We start from the raw sequence: 12,921 nt of genomic DNA on the forward strand, positions 1-12,921 counted from the left end.
CACTGACCTTCTGATCAGCAAGTCCTAGGCTCTGTGGTTTAACCCACAGCGCCAACCACGTCCTTCATGGCAAATATGGATTTGGTGCTGTGTAAAATGTGTAAAATGGGCCAGGAAATTTTTAATATTTGCAGTGGCCTCCATCTTCAAGTTATGTTTTTCATCTCTACACTATCACAGGACTTCTGTTCCTTTTTTGTGGAGCAGAGTGTGTCTCCCCTGCAACATGTACCAATTAAAAAAGGCGGGAGCATTGGACCAAGGAACAAAATATTTTAAAAAGATAATTATAGGGATGAATCTGGGAAATTTCTCTGTGTTGCAAGATTTTATCAGTCGCTACCATAAACAAGGGAGGGGGAAAGTAGCAAGAGAGAGAAAGAGATAAAACTTCTGGACCAATACATACAATGAAGCTACAATTTCCTGTAAAAGGAATCGGGTTGTTGCTAGCTGCAGGCACCACTCACACCCTGAAGATTTGACCGATAGTAACCTCAAGCACACAAAGAAATATACTCAGCAAGAATTGAAAACATGCTATTTTGCTGCCAACATTCAGCAAGATCAAGGAAGGAAGCTCTGTGCAGTCGAAGCTATGCAAAATATAACCTTTTCGGAGAATGGAGCAGGGGGAAATGGGATTTGAACCAAAGAGAATAAACATTTAGAAACATTGTGTGTGTGTGTGTGTGTGTGTGTGTGTGTGTGTGTGTGTGTTCTCATTTTATCCCAACTGCTACATACTGATGTGTGGAACTATCCTTTCAGTTTTGTTTTGTTTAAAAAAATGCTTTTGAATTTGTTATCTCCATTTCTTTTCCTTTAACATGGATGCAACTTTGTTACAAGGGAAAAACTGAAGCATGATGTGGATTAGGGAAGAGTTCTTTTTTCGTTATCTCAGATGTTACTGAAGTTCAGTTTCAGAACTGTGAGTCTGTATCGGGTTTAGAAATAGAATCACAGAACTGCAGAGTTGGAAGGGACCACGAGGGCCACCAAATCCAAACCCTTTGCAATCCAGGAATCTTTTGCCCAACATGGGGCTTGAACCCGTGGCCTTGAGATTAAGAGTCTCTTGCTCATAACTGCAGCTTTAAACATACTTATGTTAGGGGATAAGATGGAAACTTGTGCACACCCACGGAACAGAGCAGGGCTTACTTCTGAGTAGAAATTTATAGATTTCACTGTAAATAAAAATATTTAGGGACACAGGAAACGGCCCTATACAGAGTTAGACCATTGGCCCATCTAGCTCACCAATGTCTACACTGACTCTCCAAGATTCCAGGCAGGGGACATTCCCAGCCCTTACCAGGATTTGAACGCAGACCCTTCAGCATACAATGCAGTCTCTGACCAGCCTCACAGTCTCTTAGCTTAACCAGGGGATCTGCAGCCCACAAGCAGGGAACCTTTGGCCCACCAGAAGTTGCTGAACTACAACTCCCACCAGCCCCAGCAAGCATGTCCAATGGCTAGGGGTGATGGGAGTTGTAGTTTGGCAATTTCTGGAGGGCCAAAGGTTCTCCAACCCTGCCGTGTACACTCCCCTGGGACGCTCCGTGTGCAATGCATGGGCTCTGCCCACTGAGCAAACCCCCCTACCCCTGAGTTGCAAATTAAATGTGAATCAGCGATGCGCCTGGCCCCCATACTGATGGCAGCAAAGGCAATTCCATTCCTTCCCATGGGCGTAGCCAGGGGTGCAGAGGGTGCAGCTGCCCTCTCTAAATCAAGTAAGTAAATAAAAAATACTTTAATAAAAGTCAGAAATGGTAGATTTTGATAAGATTTTTCCGACCACATGGGGTCCAAAGGAAGTAACTCAAAATAACTGCTGTGGAGATGTTTCGTTCCCCATCAGCCAGACAGAGGATGAGGACAGGTGGGTGTCCAGACCCCTCTTAACATAAATCCTGGCTAGGCCCATGTTCCTTCCAGCCTTTTAATACACGTATCGTAGAACTGCAGAGCTGGGCGGGACCCCAGGGGTCATCTAGCCCAACCCCCTTTTGCCCAGAGTGGCGTTTGAACCCATCACCCTGGGGATTAACAGCCTCATGCTATCCCCAACTGAGCCATCCTGAGCTTATATACCTACACTATCTTTATATATAGTACAGCGGTACCTTGGGTTAAGAACTTAATTCGTTCCGGAGGTCTGTTCTTAACCTGAAACTGTTCTTAACCTGAAGCACCATTTTAGCTAATGGGGCCTCCTGCTGCTGCCATGCCGCCGGAGAACGATTTCTGTTCTCATCCTGAAGCAAAGTTCTTAACCCGAGGTACTATTTTTGGGTTAGTGGAGTCTGTAACCTGAAGCGTATGTAACCTGAAGCGTATGTAACCCGAGGTACCACTGTACAGTCATACCTCATATTATGTTTGCTTCATGTTACATTTTTTTCAGGTTGCGTCGCGCAGCAACCCAGAAGTACCGGAAAGGGTTACTTTCGGGTTTCACCGCTTGCGCATGCGCAGATGCACAAAATGACATCACACACATGCGCAGAAGCAGCGAATTGCAATCCCCGCGCGCGGAGACGTGCCGCTGCAGGTTGTGTTCCTTTCATGTTGTGAATGCGCCACTAGAACGGATCCCATTCGCAACCAGAGGTACCACTGTATCTGGAATTCTAACCACTGCTGCAGCTGCTGCAGCTGTTTTGTTTTGGACCTGTTCCATTCCTCTGCAATTTCACTATGTTTGCATTTCTGTTTCCCACTGAAAATATGGGTGTGTGTGTGTGTGTGTGTGTGTGACTGAGCCTCCATCCCAGCGCCTGATTTAGGTTTGCTGAGGCCCTAAGCTACTGAAGGTAATGGGGCCCTTTATATGTCCAGCTGTCCTTTGCCGACAACAAATTGTCGCTGCTTATTGTGTTGAATATATGCTATATCAGGCATCCTCAAACTCTGTCCTCCAGATGTTTTAGGACTACAATTCCCATCATCTCTGACCACTGGTCCTGTTAGCTAAGGAAGATGGGAGTTGTAGTCCCAAAACATCTGGAGGGCTGAGTTTGAGGATGCCTGTGCTATATGTTAATTTATGGACCTTATAGGTATCTAAAGCCATTTGCCAATGTTGCTGTATGTAGGTTTTATTTTATTTGTTTTTTATCTTATATTTTGGAAATGTACATCCAGGTTCCCCCCCCCTTTAAATTTATTTAGCCCCCCCCCGAGAGTGGGGCCCTAAGCTCTAGCTTGTTTAGCTGATATATAAATCCGCCACTGCTCCGTCCCCTTTCCCAGCAAAGCGCCCCCTCCTTCTCCTTCCTCTGCCAGCTCCCCCAGCGCCGCTGAGCGCGGAGAGGCGGCTGCTGCTGCTGCTGCTGCAGAGCCCAGGACGTGCCGGCCTCCGTGGCGCGCGCGCCGTCTGCTCTCCCTCGCACCGCGCGCAGGCTCAGTGCAGCCGCCGGAGCTTGAACTCCAGTTACCCCGTCGCCGAGGCGAGCCGGGGGAGGCAGAAGTAGGTGAAAGGCAACCCGGTGTCATTGCTCCGCGTGGAAGCCGCAGCATTTTACGCATGCGCCTTCGCGGCCTGCCCGGGCGCGCACTCCCTTCCCCAGCAAAACGACCCCCCTTTCCTTGCTGGAGATTCCCGTGCTCAAGGCTCAGGGAGTTGATGATGAGCCCTCGCTCTGCTACAGAGTTGCGAGGAATCCAGGGCCATTGCGCTGATTTATTGCTGTTTTCAGATTGCGCCCCCCCTCACCTCCTATTTGCAGGCAGGCAGGTTCCCCAGCGTGAAGCTGCCCTTGTGATTCTCTCAAACCCTCGGCTTTACTGGCAGAAATAATCCAAATACAGGCTATGGCGCAGGCGAAATGTATAACTGATGCAAACTCATCAGAATAAGAACAGGTTTAGCATAACGATTGGGATTATTTCACTCGGCTAATCTGAGTAAGCAATGACAAACCTAGACAGCATCTTAAAAAGCAGAGACATCAGCTTGCCAACAAAGGTCCGTATAGTTAAAGCTATGGTTTTCCCAGTAGTGATGTATGGAAGCGAGAGCTGGACCATAAAGAAGGCTGATCGCCAAAGAATTGATGCTTTTGAATTATGGTGCTGGAGGAGACTCTTGAGAGTCCCATGGACTGCAAGAAGAACAAACCTCTCCATTCTGAAGGAAATCAGCCCTAAGTGCTCACTGGAAGGACAGATCCTGAAGCTGAGACTCCAATACTTTGACCACCTCATGAGAAGAGAAGACTCCCTGGATAAGACCCTGATGTTGGGAAAGATGGAGGGCACAAGGAGAAGGGGACGACAGAGAACAAGATGGTTGGACAGTGTTCTCGAAGCTACCAGCGTGAGTTTGACCAAACTGCGGGAGGCAGTGGAAGACAGGAGTGCCTGGTGTGCTCTGGTCCATGGGGTCACGAAGAGTTGGTTACGACTAAACAACAACAATTCTCCCAAACCCTCGGCTTTACTGGCAGAAATAATCCAAATATAGGCTATGGTGCAGGCGAAATGCACAATTGATGCAAATTTAACTCATCGGAATAAGAACAGGTTTAGCATAACGAATGGGAATATTTCACTCAGCTAATCTGAGCAAAAAGCAAACTTCCCTGTTGGTTTCCGCCCCGCCCCTTGCGAGTCCCAAAGTCAGTTCCCTCTTGGGTCCCTCTTATAGTAAGGTTATTTCACTGGTGTTACAAGAATCATGAGGTCTCAGATATAGAGTAAAGGTTCACAAATGCACAAGGCAAATGCACACGCTTCAGTATATAAAGCACATGTCTGAAATAGTGCAGGAGAGCAATCCTGAAATCATCTTGACTCTTAATAACCCCAACTGTTTCCTCTGCCTCGCTTTCGCTGGATCCTGCCTCCATCCAATCTTGGATTTAGGGGACTCAGAGTCCCACGGGGAGTTGGGTAGCAAAAGAAAACCCCAATTTTTTCTACAACAATTGGAACATTTATGCAGCAAACATGCACACCCCCCCCCACTACATGTGGTTTAAAGCAGCATTTTAAAAATTGAAACCATGGAGCTTTCCGATGTTTTTCTTATGCTTCCAGATGACCTATTTGTTGAGCCTTCATCCTGGTTTGTTTGTGTGATAGGGAGGTTTGGGGCGTCAGTCCTATCCGGTACGAATAGCCCTGGGGAACCCATCCCAGTCCTTTCTGCTGCCACTACCCACTAATGTGTCACATAATGCCAGGGGTGTCTTGCATGGGTGGCCTCCTCAGGAGTAAGGAAACAGACTCTTCCGTTTCAACTCTCCAGCATGGCAGCTTCAGCCCACATCCCCTCTGCTCTGCCAACACTTTTAACAACCAGTAGCATAGACTTAGCAGCCTACGGGTGCAATCAGAAATGAGGAATATTTAGTTTTCCTGATTACAGTGGTACCTTGGTTCTCAAACTTAATCCGTTCCGGAAGTCCGTTCCAAAACCAAAGCGTTCCAAAACCAAGGCGCACTTTCCCATAGAAAGTAATGCAAAATGGATTAATCCGTTCCAGATTTTTAAAAACAACACTTACCTCCAGGTTTGCAGTGTTTGGTTTCCAAGTTGTTTGAGTACCAAGGCGTTTGAGAACCAAGGTACCACTGTATGGTGTTAGTGTTTCTGCTCTGTTTTCTAATGTTCCTTTCACATGCTGTTTTCTAGAACTGTGGCTTTTTGACCAATATGCCAGTGTGTGTCGCACTAATTTTCATTCAGACCGGTGGGTGTGTTGTGACACTGCAACAAATGTCATTGGATGACACCACTCTTTCCCCACCCCTCCTCTACATGTGTGCTTCTGTTTGCCCATGATTCAAAATGGCAGGAAGGAAATTTATGCTGAAATGCCACCCCAAATTTCATCACTTTACTCCTGCAATTTTCTGGGTTAATACTGCAGGCGTCAGCAAACTTATTCAGTAGGGGGCCGGTCCACTGTCCCTCAGACCTTGTGGGGGACCGGACTATATTTTTTGGGGGGAGGGAGAACAAATTCCTATGCCCCACAAATAACCCAGAGATGCATTTTAAATAAAAGCATGCATTCTACTCATGTAGAAACACCAGGCAGGCCCCACAAAAAACCCTGAGATGCATTTTAAATTAAAGAACACATTCTACTCATGTAAAAACATGCTGATTCCCAGACCGTCTGCAGGCTGGATTGAGAATGCGATTAGGTCAGATCCAGCCCCCGGGCCTTAGTTTGCCTACCCATGGTTAATAGGCTTGCATTTAAAATGAACTCAAAATTGGCACTAATATTCCCAAGAGCACAACAATTGCCTGACACACCTACACACACAAAATCACACCGTTATGGTGTTAGATTGGCACCATTCCTACTGTCTTTGCTCACGTGTCTTTAAAAGCAGCCCGCCACAGAAAAAAATCAAGCAGGTATAGCTTTTCCTGGAATTATGACAAGTCGTGGAAAGATTCCAAAGGCACAATCAGTGAACAATGTATTTAACAGATCATTTCTATAAAGTACCACTTTAAAGTCATTAAAGATATAACTGTAAATGAGTTCATTTCTTTCTCAGATGACTGCTTCAAGGGGAGGTGAGTAGAGGGGACAAGGGTCCATGAAGTCATTTGTAATATCTTGGATAATTCAGACTTTAATAAAATACATAAAGATCATTTTATGTTAAGACTTGGAAGGGAGAAAACTGTATTCATATAATAACTGGGCAGTTCTTCATGGAATGGGTGATAATAGGCCCATGTTTTGGCTGTGGGGCAGATAGCAGGGGTGTATTTGTGTGATTTTAACTGGGAAACAGTTGTGGGGCAGGAGGGGAGGAGAGTTATATAAATTTCCTTCTTCACTCCTCCCTCCTTGCTGTTTGAAATAAATTGGCAGTGTAAGCCTACATGACTCTACCCTGAAGTAAGCCTCACAGAGCTCACTGCTGCGTGTTTAGGATTGTAGCTTTAAAGAGGCAGAGTTCCATTCACATTCAAGGGTGGGCCAGGGGAGCTCTTCAATAAGCAATGGCTGCTGGTTCTTAGCTTTCAAACTGTGCCTCATCCCCAGTGCTAGATTTACCGGTACATACAGTGGTACCTCAGGTTAAGAACTTAATTTGTTCTGGAGGTCCATTCTTAACCTGAAACTGTTCTTAACATGAGGTACCATTTTAGCTAATGGGGCCTCCCGCTGCCGCCACACTGCTGCCTCGCACGATTTCTGTTCTCATCCTGAAGCAAAGTTCTTAACCCGAGGTACTATTTCTGGGTTAGCGGAGTCTGTAACCTGAAGCGTCTGTAACCCGAGGTACCACTGTATATTAAATGAACTATGGAGCTTTTTGAAATCTGATAACGGTATGAGATGTGTGGGAAAGCGCAGTTAGGCAATTGTAAACTTGCTTGCACAGTTTTCTGATTTTGTGCAAATCTGGAGGCTCAAAAGAAATATCTATATATAGTTAAGCTCCTGAACCATTATTAGCATTCTGGAAAAGAAATGAAAGCAGTGATACATTCTCAGTAGATGGCTGCTGCGTAGCTGGTACATACTAGCACATGTGGTGGACTGTCTCAAGGAGGCTTAATTTTGAAATAAGGTGTTTGCTGAGAACTCTTTGATAGCAATGCAAACTATTGCTCCATCTTTTCAATGCGGTACTTTAGAACCTATATATGAAAACTCTTTGATAACAATGCAAACTATTGCTCCATCTTTCCAATGCGGTACTTTAGAATCTATATATGAAAACTCTTTGATAACAATGCAAACTATTGCTCCATCTTTCCAATGCGGTACTTTAGAACCTATATATGAAAACAGAGTGAGACTGGAAAAGTAATTAACTTACTTTTCATCTCTTAAAAGCAGTCTGGGGCTCCATCGCCAAGACTTTCAGCGTCCATAATTTGGACCAGTGCTGGATTTATGTATAAGCTAAACAAGCTATAACTTAGGGCCCCACTCTCTTGCCCCCCTATATAATTCTTCTTAATTGTGTTTCACTATTAATACACTTCTTCTTAATTGTATTTCAGTTCAACAATTACTTTGATAAAATACATATTTCATTATGTGCAAATGGCTTTAGATACCTATTAGGTGCATAAATTACCATATAGCATATATTCAGCACAAAAAAACAGCAACAATTTGTTGTTGACAAAGGACAGCTGGACATTGCCTTCAGTAGCTTAGGGCCTCATCAAACCTAAATCCGGCCCTCCTTGATCAGAGGACGCAGTTAGTCAAAGTATGCCATGATAATTGCAGCTTAGCCATTGTGGAATTCCACAAAGTAGATAGCACCTCGCCCACTAGATACTAAATGTGGGAGGGCATTAGCTGGGAATGCCTATTCCCATGAGGTTACCTATTCATTATAATTTGCTTCAGAGGTTTTGATTTCAGATTTCTCACCAGTTCTGAGAGTTGAGGAGCCACCCAGGACAAGTGGTATCAAATGTTGGAAGTCTCCTCCTATACCTTGTTGCTAGGAGCAGGTAAAAGCAATTTGATTTCAGAGGGCATTAGCGGCTCTCTGAACTGCTGTTTTGAGGTGCATTTTTTTCTTTCGCAGGTCCGTACTTGTCATTATTCTATTGCTGCTTCTGTTTCATTAAAGCAACAACAACAGCTATGTGTTTAATATCATAATAATTATTTGGTTGTGAGCTGCTTTGGCATCAGATGGGCAAGGAGTGGTGTAACTTTTTAAAGAAATCAACATCCACACCCTTTTTCTTTAAATTGGCTTGAAAATGCAGGGAGGGTATGTAAGGATCTCAGAATACAAGCAAGTTCTTCTAACTTCTGTTTGCTTACAAAGTTGCTTTAACATTCTTACGTTATTTTCCCTTAATCTTTTCTTCAGTTGTTTACAATTTTAGGAGCAATAGGATTTGGAGAGGAGGAAGTGTAAGTAAAGGCTGAACTTGGGATATTTTTGCTTAATAGCATCTGGCTCCAATAAGGCAAAAATTAGTCATGAGTAACTTTTATTAAGAGCAGTATCACTTAAGCTAGTCAGAACTAGAGTTGCCGACTTTTGAACATAAAAAGTGCTGTGCTGGTTCGTACAAAAAGCTCTTCGAGTCCAGCACCCCCTTTCGCAGACTGGCCAACTTGGATGCTTAAGGGGAGACCAAAAATGGGACCTGGTTAAAAGGCTCAAGGAGATAGGATAATAATATATTAAGGATGGAATAACAAATAAAGTGACTAACGCAACAATAACAAAAATAATAGTAGGTAAAGAAGTATCGCACACGGGTGGGCTGTGAGGAGGGAGGTGAAGGGATTAATTGAAATTGTTAAAGATTAGTATAGGATTTAAGAGATTTAAATTTTTATAAAGATTCTATAAGGGAAGCAGAAAGCAGCAAGAAATATCAAGTAAAGGTATCGGAGAGATCAGTGTAAATGAAAACATGAGACTTACGGTTTTGTTACGTATGATTTTATTTTGCAGTTGTCTGTTTATTTTGGAGTTGTTTGTTGAAATGAATGTGTATTATGTGAATAAAATAATAAAGGATTCGGGGGTCGGGGGGAAGGGACCTGGCAACACTTGCCCGTTCCTCAGCTGATGGTATTCAGATGCTTGCTGCTGGAGGTAGGATCTGTACACAGAGGAGGACGCCTTATGAAGGCCTTACCCACAGATCTCTCTCTCAGCTTCTCTGGGTCAACTTCCTTGGCCTCAGCAGAACAAGCTTGTTCTCTGAGAGCCAGGAGCTGCTTGCATCAAATGTACACCCGTAACTTTGTTCCAGTAGGCAGATAGTCATGAACACTCTGAAGAATGCGCTGTGAAAAATCCTCCCCAACTCCACACATTCCTCCTGCCTATCTCCATAACTGTTCTTTGTTTATTGGGTTCATTTGCTTGTTTTATGGGAGCTGAATAATCGGAAATCCCAACAAATAATAATGGTGATTGTTATGTACTGAAGCTCTCACCCTGGGCCAGCAGGGGGATACTGTAGATAGTTCAGGTCCACATATGCAAATAAGGGATCGAAAGTGACGTTCATTGATTGGATATTTACAGAAGGTGGTTACTGTTGCGTTGTAGTGGAGCTCTATATAAGCAGGCTGGCTGAATCCTTCAGTTCAGTTCTGTTCTGGCCTGTGAATAAACAAGAGCTGTTTGAAGAATCGCTGTGTCATCTGATATGTTCACCCACAACATAACAGTGATCTCTTTGCACTCAGAGGTTTTATGCAAAGCCAGTTGCTAATAAAATCTGAAGCATGGCGGGTAGGCTAGGGCAGACCTGAGCATGCTTTGGGAAGAACTGGGAAATCACACAGGGGTTGGTGAAAAGCTTCCTCTATTCGCCTCTGTGTCATATTGATTTTGCACATACACTGAGAAAGTATAGTGGGGCATTATTGTGAGGCTAAGTCTTTTAATATCTTCTCTACTGCTGCTATTTTGATTACATAAGCTATGGCACTTGACTAATTGGACTGGAATTTGAATATAGGATGAGGAGCATCCATATAGCTGTAACTGCTTTGTGGTTTTTATGAAATAAAACAATGCATGCTAGAAGCACGAGTTTTTACAGCACTTCTTAGGAAAATCCTGCCATATGTATGTGTCTTATTTTGCTAATCTCCATTTTCACTTTCCCCTAAGCACTCCTAATTTTATCACATTCTTGCCAGACAACAGCAAACTACGCTTTGATAAACAGAATCAACTTGCAGCTGTAACAAGGAACACCAATTCTAGGAGCAAGACAGCAGTGAAAATCTAACTGGCCATACAATTTCTGGAAACAAACAAATGTTTACCCAATATATGCCATGCAGCACTAATCCCCTCTGAAAGCTGTGCTGGGGAGCACATAGGTTCAAATTCTTGCTTTGTCTAGGCCAGGCTTCTGTCAGATCTTAGCAACCTTCACTCTCAGTTCCTGAGCTGAACCTGAATGGTGAACCACACTCAACTTTAGATCTTTACTACTGCCATGAGTTCTGTAGTGAACATTCACTCTTTCCGTAAGATTACTGCAGCTAAGAAACAATGTACCACAGGAGTGAGACCCTAACAAAATCTCTATGGCAGGAGACATGGGCAGCTGCAGGAATTTTATCTAGACGGGATGGAGGGCATAATAAAACACTGAAAGGAGGTGAGGGGGTGCAGCCTAATTTCTTGCAGAAAGATGAATAGTGCCTGCATGTTTCATCTCGTATCTCAGGTTCTGCAACAGCTAGAAAGGGGGCAGGATTCAATTAAGTTGTTGCATGCACAGAACGAGATCTGATTGTGCAACAGGACTTCCACACTTCTCCTCCCACTGTGCCCTCTAAATGTGCTCTGGAGGGTTGGAGGAACCCCCAGAACATGTTTAGGGGCGTAATGGTAGGAAGAGAAGGGGAAGCTGTGTTAGTCCCGGATTTACAGAAACCGTCCTGGTTTATGATTTGATTCCAGAATGTCCTGTTTTTACTTAGGACGTCCCTATTTTCATTTGAGAAATGTTGGAGGGTATGGAGTTATGCGACCCCCGAGCCAAGGAGATAAGTAACTATACAACCCTTAGAAGAGATCTGAAGGCAGCCCTGTATAGGGAAGTGTTTAATGTTTTATTATATTTATATATACATTGGAAACCATCCAGAATGACTGGTGCAACCCAGTCAGATGCACAGGGGTATAAATAATAAAATTATTATTATAGAATAGGATGTCCCTATTTTCATCAGAGAAATGTTATACACAAAATATCCCCCCCCCATCTTAAATGTAGCAATAATTCACTGTATGACTCACCTCCATCTTATGAGTGTCTGTCTGTCACACAGACACACAAGCAAGCACAGACAAATTCAGAATGGGGATGTGGAGAATTGCAACATAATGTGACTCACGTTGTGAGTGCTTGCAAATGTTGCATGACATGGAAGTAGGAAGAAGGAGCAGCACCACCATGGAATATCCTTAGCATACAGTTTTCTCCAGCTTCCCATCTATTTTCTGTTGCTAACCTTCCAACATATGCCAACAATCAGCACTATAACGGATCCAGCAAGGTTTGGGAATTGGATAGGTGGGCCATAATATTTATTTAGCAGGGTGTTTTTGTACCACACCCAGAGCACAGAGTGGCTTCATATAGCAAATCATTAACGTGCCCATCTAAAATAAGCCATCTAAATAAACTAAACAAACCATGAAACCATTACATTACACTAAAAATGCAGTAGAGCAGCAGGAATCCGTACCTCCAGGGAGGGGAGGGAGAGGGACTGCATCCCCAATGTAAAATAAATTGGGTTTTGAGGCGGGTCTGGAAAATGGTAAAACTGGCCCTTCCAGTCATGGCTGGTGAACCATGGTGATCAGAGACACACATCCAAAAAAAGCTTGCAAAGGGGGGGGGGGGGCAGGCAAACCAGGACGATGTCACAAGCCTTGTTTTTGTCCAGGCACCCACCTTTGCCATCCTAAGCCAATCAAGCTAAAATGGTAGGATGAGAAGGTTCTAATCCAGTGCCTGCGCATGAATTTTGTCAGTCAGTAGCTTTGATGAGCAATCCACATGGCCCTTGTGAATGCGGCGACTGTTCCATCACTGCACCGGTTGGCTCCTTGCTGGTCATGAACCCCCGATAGACAACTATCACCCCAGCCAGGATTGTGCTCTTTTTTCTTCTTTTTCCATGCTTCTGCTTCTCCATTTTTTATAGTGAGGTGCAGCGTGGCATGAAAGTCACATGACGTACATCAAGGATGTTAAGCCGGAGACATTCTTATTGAACATTATAGAGGGTGAAATACGGAAGAAAGTACCGTATTTTTCAGGTATAACACACCCCCATGTATAAGATGCCCACTATTTTTGGGTACTCCAAATTAAGAAAATGGGGGGAGATGCCCCAAAGTTGTTGAGTTTTTTGAGGAAGGGGGGTTGCCCAGAGTTGTTGAATTGCTCGC

The 12,921-nt window shown here is 44.1% G+C and overlaps 1 long non-coding RNA gene across 1 annotated transcript in view; it reads left to right on the plus strand.

The window, feature by feature from the left end:
• The first annotated feature begins 2,157 nt into the window (after positions 1–2,157).
• The window catches only part of LOC307206637, a 160,019-nt gene continuing 149,255 nt past the window's right edge, over positions 2,158–12,921 (plus strand). Inside the window, exon 1 of the long non-coding RNA XR_013834444.1 lies at positions 2,158–2,362. This is a non-coding gene — a long non-coding RNA (uncharacterized lncRNA). The remainder of the gene's footprint in view (positions 2,363–12,921) is intronic.

Source organism: Podarcis cretensis (assembly GCF_951804945.1).
Source record: "Podarcis cretensis genome assembly, chromosome: 17".
Classification (NCBI taxonomy): domain Eukaryota; kingdom Metazoa; phylum Chordata; class Lepidosauria; order Squamata; family Lacertidae; genus Podarcis; species Podarcis cretensis.